A 10,774-nucleotide genomic window follows, 5' to 3' on the forward strand; every position below is an offset into this window, starting at 1 on the left:
AATTTTCTTGAGTATGAAGTTTTTAGCCCATTAAATTCTAATATAAAAAATGCAAGTTCGGAGTTAGTAAAAAATCGCATTGATTTTTGCGATTTTTTTTTTTTTGTTGAAGATGTTTTGTATTTTTTGCGTATAAAGTATTTTCCATTTTTATTTTTATTTTTTTATGGAAGACTGCGTGAAAAAAATTGCCAAAAATCAACGGTGATTCGTAGCTACTTAGAACTTCTATTTTATTGCAATAAAATTGATTGGGCTACAAATCTGTATACTCAAAAAAATTCTAAAAAATCTGGTAAAAAATTTAAAATTTGCATGAAAATTCGCCGAATTTAAGTTTAGAAATTATATTTTTATGTTTTTTGTCGTGGAATGAACCATAATTTTATAAAAAATTGTCGGAAAAATATTACGATAAAAATTTGTGCGTGTATTGTAAAAAAGGAGCTATGCCAATACTTTTTGCAGGCAGTGTATATAAATACTTATATGCAATGTATATAGTACTCTTATATAGAAAATTAGGTAGATAATGCAGAAATGGAGAACAAAACAAATTTTGCAATCAATAAAGACCTGAGTTGAATTTAAAATCATAGGTATAGAATGACCGGCTTGCATGGTATGGTTGCATCAGGTGCCAGATAAATAAATTCCAAGAATGCGACAATAAATCATAGACTAAGTTCTCTTTGAGATTTGTCATCAACCAAGCCACTTTCTTATATATCTCTCTTCAACATTATCTTTACGCCTCTTTTTTAAAGTTTTTAGGATAGGATTTCGGCCTGCCGTGTGTGTCTAGCTTTGTTTAAGTGATTTCCCAAGTGAAAAAATAAAGTCGAAGTTTTATTTCAAAAATGTAATGGCGATCCATTTGAGGTTTTTAGGGATCCTATAAAAAATAGTTAATAATAGAAAATGGTAATTTGAACACCGTTTTATATCTAAGCTGAGATATGAGCTGATCATAGGGCTGATAAGCACTGGGAGAACAAACACAGAGAATGAAAACCCAATGGTAAGCGGACCAACATGCAAATACTGTGTTCATGCAGCCTTAAGAGATGTCAATAAATTAAATGTCTTCGGAAAAAACGAACAAGATGATAGCGTATCACGCCATAAATAACGCAATATATGCATCTCCTTCTAGACCAATGCCGGCCAAAACGTGCACATTGTACAGTTACGCCTTCGTGTTTTCACACCAACACTAACGATGTGTATGTGTTTCAGATAGGTCAAGGTACATTGGCTTTGGTTGATCTTGACTTTGTAATACATCTGATCTAAGATTTTAATCTTATTCATACTTGGTACAAATGATATAGCGGTATGCATTGCGAAGTTTTATTGTGTCCTCAAGCATTCACAGTACCTCATCCAACCATAGAGAGCCCAGAAATTTGAACAAGTCTCCAGCTGGCAGCCATTGTACGAATTCAACACTTGGCCAGAGCTGGATCAGGCACCAGTCGCGAGTGTGATGGAGTATCCTCTATCGAATCACAAAAAAAAAAAAAAAATAGGTCGTTCGACCAGATCCCCAGCGTATACCGGCGACTTTTTAGTCTGCTTTGACCCGTCAGAACACCTCTTATTATCCTCAACACATCTTTGGTGAGGTTTATGATTGCCCTGTACCTTGTAAGGTTGTAGCCTCCCAGTAAGCATTTAGTCTGGCGTAGATCTACGATGTTGCGCCAGTATTGTTGGCCGAGTTTGTTTATCTTCTTCCAGAGTTCTTCTTTGATTGTGCTAAGTCCGATCGCAAGGAAGTCTAGCTAGACGGCCTGCTTTCTCGTTACCCTAAGCTCCTATGTTTTCTGGTACACAAATTAGTTTGATAACATTATGCTCCGCCATGGCATTAAGGTAGTCAATGCATTCAAGGGCCAAAGAGAATTTGATCTCGAATTATGAGAGGAGGGTATGGAGTGCAGCCTCACTCAATATTAGGATTTTCTTACTACGGTAATTTCTACATAGGTTAATCTCTGTACACAGACTAATGGCATAGACCTCTGCTTGAAAGATGCTCCTGTATGCTGTCATGGGCACCGAGAGCTTCAACCTTGGTTCGCGAATCCCGCGTCAATGCCGTGAGGGACTTTTGAGCCGTCTGCACACCATTGCAGCGAACTAGCTTGCATAAATCTCTCCATGAATTTTCTCTCATTCTTATTTACTAATAAGAATGGTTGATAACTCACAATGCTCTCCGGTGTTTTGACAGGTCTTCCTCCACTTAATCCTGCTGGTTTCGATCAGTTGGTTTGATTACTGCGCAATGTTTCTTTACCTTTGACTTCGTATTGTTTTTAAAGAAAATCCTTGCTGTGTAAAATACGAAAGGATTAAGGCCTTGCATGTGTTGAACACTGGGGAATGGAAAAGTATCGCATTTGAACCAACATTTTGTTAACTAGTTGTACAAGTTTCAGTAGTGGGATCCCTATCCTAGTTTTCCAGATGTAAGAACTAAAGGGAATGACCAGTAACAGGTTATGTGGAACTGAGCGAGCTGTATTACTCGTATTGAATCCAAAATTTTTTACATCGCCATTCATATTCCGTCGGTAACAAAGGCTCACAGAAGGAGGCTTTAGATAGACGGTTCAGCCCTTATCGTAGGCGTGCCAAAAGCAATGGCGCTCCTGACTATACTATTTCTCAGATACTCAGTGCACCCAAACCTGTAGGTATTTCCTTTTATTTCCTTCGAGTTCGTTGCCTTATTCGCCTAGCTAGAATTGAACCCAATAAAGGTTCGTTAAATAAAGATGGTCAACTATTTTCTGGGCCCCTTATCAAGAACTAATGGTGTACTGTTTAGCAGTATTCATGCACCTTTGCGCATATCGAAGATTTTGCTTTAAAAGCAATACGAAAGCTTGATATTTCTGTTGCTTGCCTTCAATGGTTTTTCAAAAACTAATAAAAAATTTCACAGATTCTTTTTTTTTTTCTATTAATCCTTTACAGTGAATATGTATGTAGATTATTTTGGTAAACCGCAGACTGCGGCTATTGCACACACATCCTTTATCCAGTGAGTCACATTGATAAAAACACTAACACATACAAGCTGGAAATTTAAGTAAATTCAAAAAAAAACAAATAAAAAAGTTGCATGAACATGCCATGACGCACGCGTTTTGCACCAAAATAAAACACCACAACTACAAAATCTCAAGCAAATTAATGCAATAACAAATAACGGCGCTCGACGGTTCACGACCTCAGACACTACTAAAAACGGCGCCATAAAGCAACTGGCAACAAACCAAAATGAGAGAAATAAGGATGAGTGGGGAAATGGGAAAATTAAGAGGAGATAAATAATCATGGCGTGTTGAATACTTAAAGCGAAAAATTCGTCGTTGCACTAGGAGTTTAAAATATGAAAGCAACGAAATGTAATCTTTACCCAATCCTCTAGTTTTTGTAGAAACAAATGAAATAAAAAAAAAAAATATAGGAAGACACAAACTATGCAGCACTACAATTGAAAAAGTTTCCCTGTTGCGCGTCCCGAAGGGATACACTTTTCTCACAGTCTAGCTGCAACACAAAGCGAAATTTTCCGATCATTATACGCATACCAATATAAATGCATACAAATAAAGAAAACAGCTATGTAGATAGCATTTCGCAGACCGGAAGGCAAACTAACCAACCAAACCAAGCCGAAGCAGACCGAGCACATATTTCAAAGCCACTAATGGCAAAAACTTGAAGCAACCACGGAAGTTGTGGTGGTTGTTTGCAAACTCTGTCATTGATGTGAAGTTTCTCCATACATAGAAGCACCAAATAAATTGTAATAGATTGAAGAGAAGAAGCGGAGAGAGTGCGCGCGCGCTTGAAGCTCGCGAAGTTTTAACTACAGAAAGCGGATATTTAGTTGGAGCATGCAACTTGCTACCAACCACCGTTAGAATACATAAAGGTATTGGCGTATGAAGGAATATGTATGAGTACCTATAAGCTGGTATAGTATACACAGCATGGCAGACAAAAAACAAAAAAAAACAAGTACTGTTGAAAAATGAACGCTGGTAAAATAGTGAAGTTGCATTTGAAAGCGGAATCAATTAAAGTTGCAGTTTTTTGTTCCATGGAAGCAAGTTAAAAACAAGTGTTAATACGAGGAAAAAAGTAATCGAAGTGAGGGATATATATTTGATTGGTTTGCTGCACATGAACTTGATTGAATGTAGGTAGGCTAAGAAACGGGCACTATACAATCTTTGATTACCGTGGGTCTTTTGGGTCCCTTTTGCCCGCCATGGAAATTTTAAAATCTGTATAAGTTTTGCTATCTGCTTAATACATAAGTTTATAAAAAAATATTGCATAATACGTAATACCAGTACGCCACAGCTGAAGCTGTGAAAATCGTTTAATTGAAACTTTCAATTTTTTAACTTATTTAAAGTTGTTGTGGACTTTTTTCATAAAGTTAGATTAAAATATACACTTACGGCAAAAAGTATTGGCGTAAAGAATTTTTACAATGGAATTAAAAAAAAAATAAATAAATAAAAAAAATTAAACAAATAAAAAATTAAATACAAAAAAAATATTGCATCATACGCAATACCATTACGCCGCTGCTGAGGCTGTGAAAATCGTTTAATTAAAACTTTCAATTTTTTTTTTAACTTATTCAAAATTCTTGTTGTGGACTTTTTTTCATAAAGTTAAATTTGAATATACCCTTACGGCAAAAAGTATTGGCACAGAGAGTTCTTACAGTAAAATTAAAAAGAAAATTAAAAAAATTTGAAAAAATTAAAAAAAAAAATAAAAAAAAATTTAAAAACAAAATAATTAAAAAAGTGGTGTTTATAATACTATAGCAAAAAATATAAAGGTATAATTTCTAAACTTTGTGCAAAACTCAAAAAAACTCAATAATTTTTCAAAAAAATTTTCAATTTTTTAATCACATTAGGGTATGCTGTTTGGTAGCACATTAGATTTTAGTATAACAAAGTGCAAGAAGTCTCTTTTCTTCTATACAAAAAAAAAATTACGAAAATACTTTGTATAGAAAAAATGCGATACACTTTCAACAATTCTCAAGAATCAACTCGGTTTTAGAACACTTCAGGTTTTTATACAAATATACAATTTTAGTAAAAGTTTGAACCACTTTATTTGTATGGAAATTATTTGCTTGTATTTATACTTAAGTGCTCATAACTTATACATTTATTATTCCATTTAGATAAGTAGGGTCTTGTTGTTTATATAAAAGTATGTGCTTTAACGTCGGGGAAAGATTTGGTAAGTAAGCCAGTTTCTTTTTTGTTGATGTTTGTACTGAAAGTAAACTTTTTGGGGAAATTTGCTTAAAAATTATGCAAACTTGTCGATAAATCAATATACAGCTCCTAAATTGCCTTATCTGGATAGAAAATCTTGTTGACGCAGATGATAGCAAATTTACAGGGCAATTCTGGCTAAGATAGTAAAAAGTCTTTCGTAAGACAAATGAAAGACAGAAGGCAAGATAGTTCGAAAGACTTTTGTTATTCTAGCACAAAAGTCTTAGAAAAAAAGCTCTCCCACTCACCACTCATGGTGAAAAGCTATTTTGAGAGAAAGCAATTAGCTCGCGACACTCCAACAGTCGCAATGGCCGAGTGGAAAAAACACAGGTTTGCCAATCCGAGGTCCGAATTCGAGCCCTGGCGCAGCGGATTTTTTTTAATCTGCATTTTTTTTGTCAATTTAATTTTTCAGCTTTTTTATTTTTAAAAGGGAAATATATATTTTGATTTAATTAAATTTTTTCGAAACTAATTTTATGCATTTCTTTTCTTGATTTAATTTTCTTTAATGGTTTGCTTGTTATTGTTTTAATAGGAATATTTTATTAATTTCATTTAAATATTAGGAACTTTTATTTTTTTCAGTTCTAAATATTTATTTTTAATTAAACCTTTCTTTAATTTTTAATTTCATTTACTTTTTTTTTTTAATTTAGTTTGTAATTCTTTTTTTTTTAATTTTTGGAGTTTATTGTTTAAAAACAAAGAAATGTCTTAATTTCTTTTTCTTTTTAGAAATTTAGATATTTTTTATTATTTTTTTTAGTTTGCTATTCTTTTGTTAATTTCATTTTCTTATAATTTTTAGATTTAATTGTTTAAAAAAATGTATATATTTGTATGTCTCTTTATTATTTTTATTTATTTTTGTTGTATTTTTCTAATAAAAATATTTTTAATCTAATTACATGTTTAAGTACTATTTTCTTCCTTTAATAGTTTAATAGTTTCCCGAATTTCAAACAAATCCAAATTTTTTTTTTGTTGATCGCCATATTGGATCCACCATTTTTAATTTTGAAAATCTGACATCAGATTCCTAATCAGCAAACCCAGAAACCCACTTGTAACGAGCTCCAACCCGTTACAATGCTTAAAACGTTCAGCATCAAAGTTTTAAATTTAGTAATTTTTTAAGAATTTTAAGGCCATATTGGATCTATCATTATAAATTAAAAAAAATAAAATTGACTTCAGATTCGTAAACAGCGACCCCAAGAACTCCCGAGTGTCGAGTTTCGCACAAATCCAATAATTAAAAAATATGATCGCAATAATGGATCCGTCATTTTGAAATTTGAAAAACTGTCATCAAATGCCTAATCAGCGACTTCAGTAACCCACTGGTAACGAGTTTCAACCCATGACAATGCGTAAAATGTTCAATATCAACGATTTAATTTTATCAGTCTCTTTTCGAAAGCATATTTTCGGCAACTAGGCCCATTCTAACTGTCCAAGACAGGTATGTAATTAAGAGATTATTCCCCAACAATACCTGAGTAGTTACATGTAAAAACAACTTTCTAGCTGCAATTTGACATGTCACGAAAATACGAAAAATTAAGAACATCAGATTTTTTTAAAAACCGACTAGCGCGAACTCCAAAAAAATACTTTTTTTTTTCAAATTAAAAAAATACGTGTCCCTTTTTTTATCACAAAAAACAAAATTTTGATGCAGGGTTTATGAACTTCCAAAAAGAGTGTTTTTTTTGATCCACTCTAAAGGGCAGCCTCGTAGAATATTGAGGTGATTCATCTCATAAGATGTACTTTTTACGCTTGCCGCGTGAATACTGATCAAACGGCGAGAGCATGGATTTGTAAGTACATACAGAGGGGTCCATATAGAGTTTTTATTGTATCATTTGTTATTTTGACAGTGACAGCTCTCTCCCCCTGGGAATCTGCACAGGTCAGTATCATATCTCCGCAGAATGAAATGAGTCGCTTTACGCTTCAAATGTTGGAAAGCGCAATTTCATCTCGGCGGCTATGTTAACTAGCAGAACTGCCCCATCTGGGTATTGGAAAACTTGCAAGTGATCGCCGAGAAACCAATGCATCCTCAGAGAGGGACAGTTTGGTGCAGATTTGGAAGCGGTGACATAGGGGAGGTTAGATGCGGGCTCGTAATTCTTCTCTTCCTCAACGTCTTGACTGATTTTAATGAAACTTGATTTCAGAATGAGGTCACTTGGATGGGTATACATAGACTATCGATCAACCCGGTAGATGAGGCTAGAGTTTAAATGCATTTTCATACACTCATGGCCACATAATTAGGTAGACTTTTTTCATTACAGATTACGACCACTTATTTTTTTCTTTATTTACTTTTAATTTATTTGTTTGCGAAACCATAGTTTATACTACAACGATAACAATGCAACTCACAAGTATAAACCTCTTGGTTAGTTGGTAGAAGCGTCGCCTGAGCGTAAGACCAGGACCTAATTAGTGGTTATAGCACAATTTTGATACGCTTTTACTGGGATCCTTGACTTTTTTCATGATTCGGTTTCGTCAAACGGTTTGTATTTTTCGATAAATCTGTTTAGGCTAGTAATGCTGCATTTGGAGATCTCCCTAAGATTTTGGATGGAAAAACTCCCTAGTGTGTCATGCCTTATTCGTACCAGTGCTGGACACTCGCAAAGATAGTGTAGGATCGATTCTTTACTTCCCTCAAGATCACAGCTACGCCAGTGGGCCAATGACCAGTTATTGTGGCTGTTACTTGACTATATCTTTCCTGGACCTCTTTAGAAGTTCTTCTGTCTTTGGTTTGTCATAGTGCGGCCATATGTTACTCGCAGTTTTGAAGGTTGTTCCAAAGTGCATAAGCCATACGTATGAATTACAAATGCGGTGCCCTTTTGATGTGTCCGAGTGGACAGTTTATTGTCTCTGCTTGGCATTCATCAAGAGGTGCTCCTTATTTCCGCGTATGTTCCTATGACCGGGGACCCAGATGAGGGAGACGTCTATTAATTCGGCCGTCGAGTTTTGGACTTTGTTACCTGTGAGACAAATGATATGTAGAAGTGCCGCCTGGCTCTCTAAGAAAATGTATAATTTTTGCATTCCTACGCAGCTTATCTCTAGTTATTGACCGGTCCTTTCGATTCCCAGTACTACCGCTTGGAGGACTACAGTTCGCATTCAACGTTTCGGTCGGAGAACACCCACACCGCAGTCCATTTTGGACCCGTCAGTATAGAATTTTTAGTATAATAACGTGCAAGTTACAAGGACAAGAACTCTCTTTGATATTTGAGAAGTTTTTTGCTGGCGGTGTTTCGCATTTTATTTATTTATTTTTTTCATATGGGAAAAATGAACAACGCTGTCAGCAAAAAAGAAAATCTTAAAAATCAACGCGAATTCTTAACCGCGTGCAAATTACACAATATTGCACTCAAATTGAATAGGCTATAAAACTACATACCAAATGTTTTCCAAAAATTCTGATTAAAAAGTTTTAAATTTTGATGAGAATTTTTGGAGAATTATAATAAACAAATAAATTAAAAGTAAATGGTCAAAACGTGTAACGAAGTAGCGTCTCTAATTGTGTGGCAGCCACTTTATCTAAAATTTATTAGTTTTTTAGTACTGCCGCATATTCTGAACATATGTTAGCTATACATATGTAAATATTTAAGTAAATATTTTTATAGAAAATGTATGCGCTAGGCGGAGGCGGAGCTCTGGCAAGTTGACTGTAAAACTCTTTTTAATATTTCAAAAGCATTGTTTTAAAAATTAACACGTTGGGAGGCGCTGGAACCGGTATATTGTGGGCTGTTATATCAGTGCCCTTTTTTTGTATGCATGCATACATATGTAAATAGTTCGATTGAAATTTATTGAGTGATTATACAATATCTAGAGTACTGACAGCAGCATCTCGGTACATATACCCGATTTCTTTGCTCTTTAAATTTTTCTCCAATTTTATTTACATACATACATGTGTACATATTAAATAGCACATTACCGTATTCTGCCATTTTGCGCCATAAAATTTTATTATTATTATTTTTTTTTTTGTTATAAAAAATTTACCTACCCAAAGCTAAGGAAATTAAACACATTTCTGTGTGAATTCACTGCTGTATACCTAATCTAATTTATAATCACACTGCGCCGCGACGCCTTAAATCACACAATTTAAGCTGGTTAAGGCAAGCGTATTTGTTGTTGTTGTTGTATGATTTTTCAACGTTAATATGCGCACTATTTTGTGTGATGTTGTCATTTTTAATGCTACTACGTGGTTGCAGGCGAAATTTATTGCTACAAAAATTTGATTGATTTGCAAATATTTAGATTTCAATTCGAAAACAACCATAAAGTAAACCGTTAACTATGTTATGATTGTATGCGTATGCCCGATGCGGCATATTTGTTTGGTGGATTTCGGCTGTTGATGCTTTAGAATTTGTGGTTTGTGTTGTTGTTGATTTCGCTTATTGCTATTGCAAGAGCTATTATAAGTTGCTGGTACAGCTGTGCTTGCACCGATACCATAATCGTTGATGTTGTTGATTTTTATTTTTGCACCACTTCTGCTACTCGCAACCCTCCTCCTCCTCAGGCTGTTGTGCTTTAGCGTATTGATATTTGTTGTTGGTGTTTTTGTTTTTGTTGATTTCCAATTTATCATTTCCGGCGGTGATGGCGCAACGGCGTACAAAATACCATAATTATTGATAAATTGCCGGTTTGGGTTTTTTTTTTAATTTTTTTTTCGCGAGAACAATTACGATGCAATGCCGAATTCACTTGCTGGTTTCAGATTATTTATGCAATTTATTTTTTATTTTTATTTCATATCTCGAAAATACGGCGCACATGTTTTAAAATATTTAATGCATTTATTTTCCTAACATTATACTGCCTAGTTCTTTGCTAATTAAATAAAATTTAAGGCATTATTCCGGGCTTCATAAAATTTTCACAATTTTCACCAACTTTTTTCTCTTCACAATTTTCCATACACACTTTTTTTAAGTTCGCCGTTTCGCACATTTATCTCGTTCGTTTAGCGCGTTCGCACAGCGAGTACTTATGAATGTATAGAAGTACGAAAGAAGAGAGCAACTGCATCAGAAACGGAAACGCACAGCAAACTTTTTCGTATCACTTCGAATACTTTTTCACTCTTAAAACTTCAGCAGCTCGCCGCACCGAGAACGAGCACGGCTGGCATTGTGTGTATTGGTGGTAGTGATGCGGTTTTGGTGGGTGGATATTTTAGCACAGTAAACGCAATTTTTTATTTTTTTTACACCAGCGATACAGTGGAATTAAAAAAAATTAACCATCACCAATTCAAATGAATGCATTTCACTTTGGTCAGTATTTGCCGCGTTGCTATAGTCGCCGGCGCTGCCAGTGTCGTACGTCTTCTAGGTATC

Source organism: Rhagoletis pomonella, unplaced genomic scaffold, assembly GCF_013731165.1.
Source record: "Rhagoletis pomonella isolate Grant_MI unplaced genomic scaffold, Rhpom_1.0 Rhpom_scaffold_00011, whole genome shotgun sequence".
In the NCBI taxonomy this organism is placed as follows: domain Eukaryota; kingdom Metazoa; phylum Arthropoda; class Insecta; order Diptera; family Tephritidae; genus Rhagoletis; species Rhagoletis pomonella.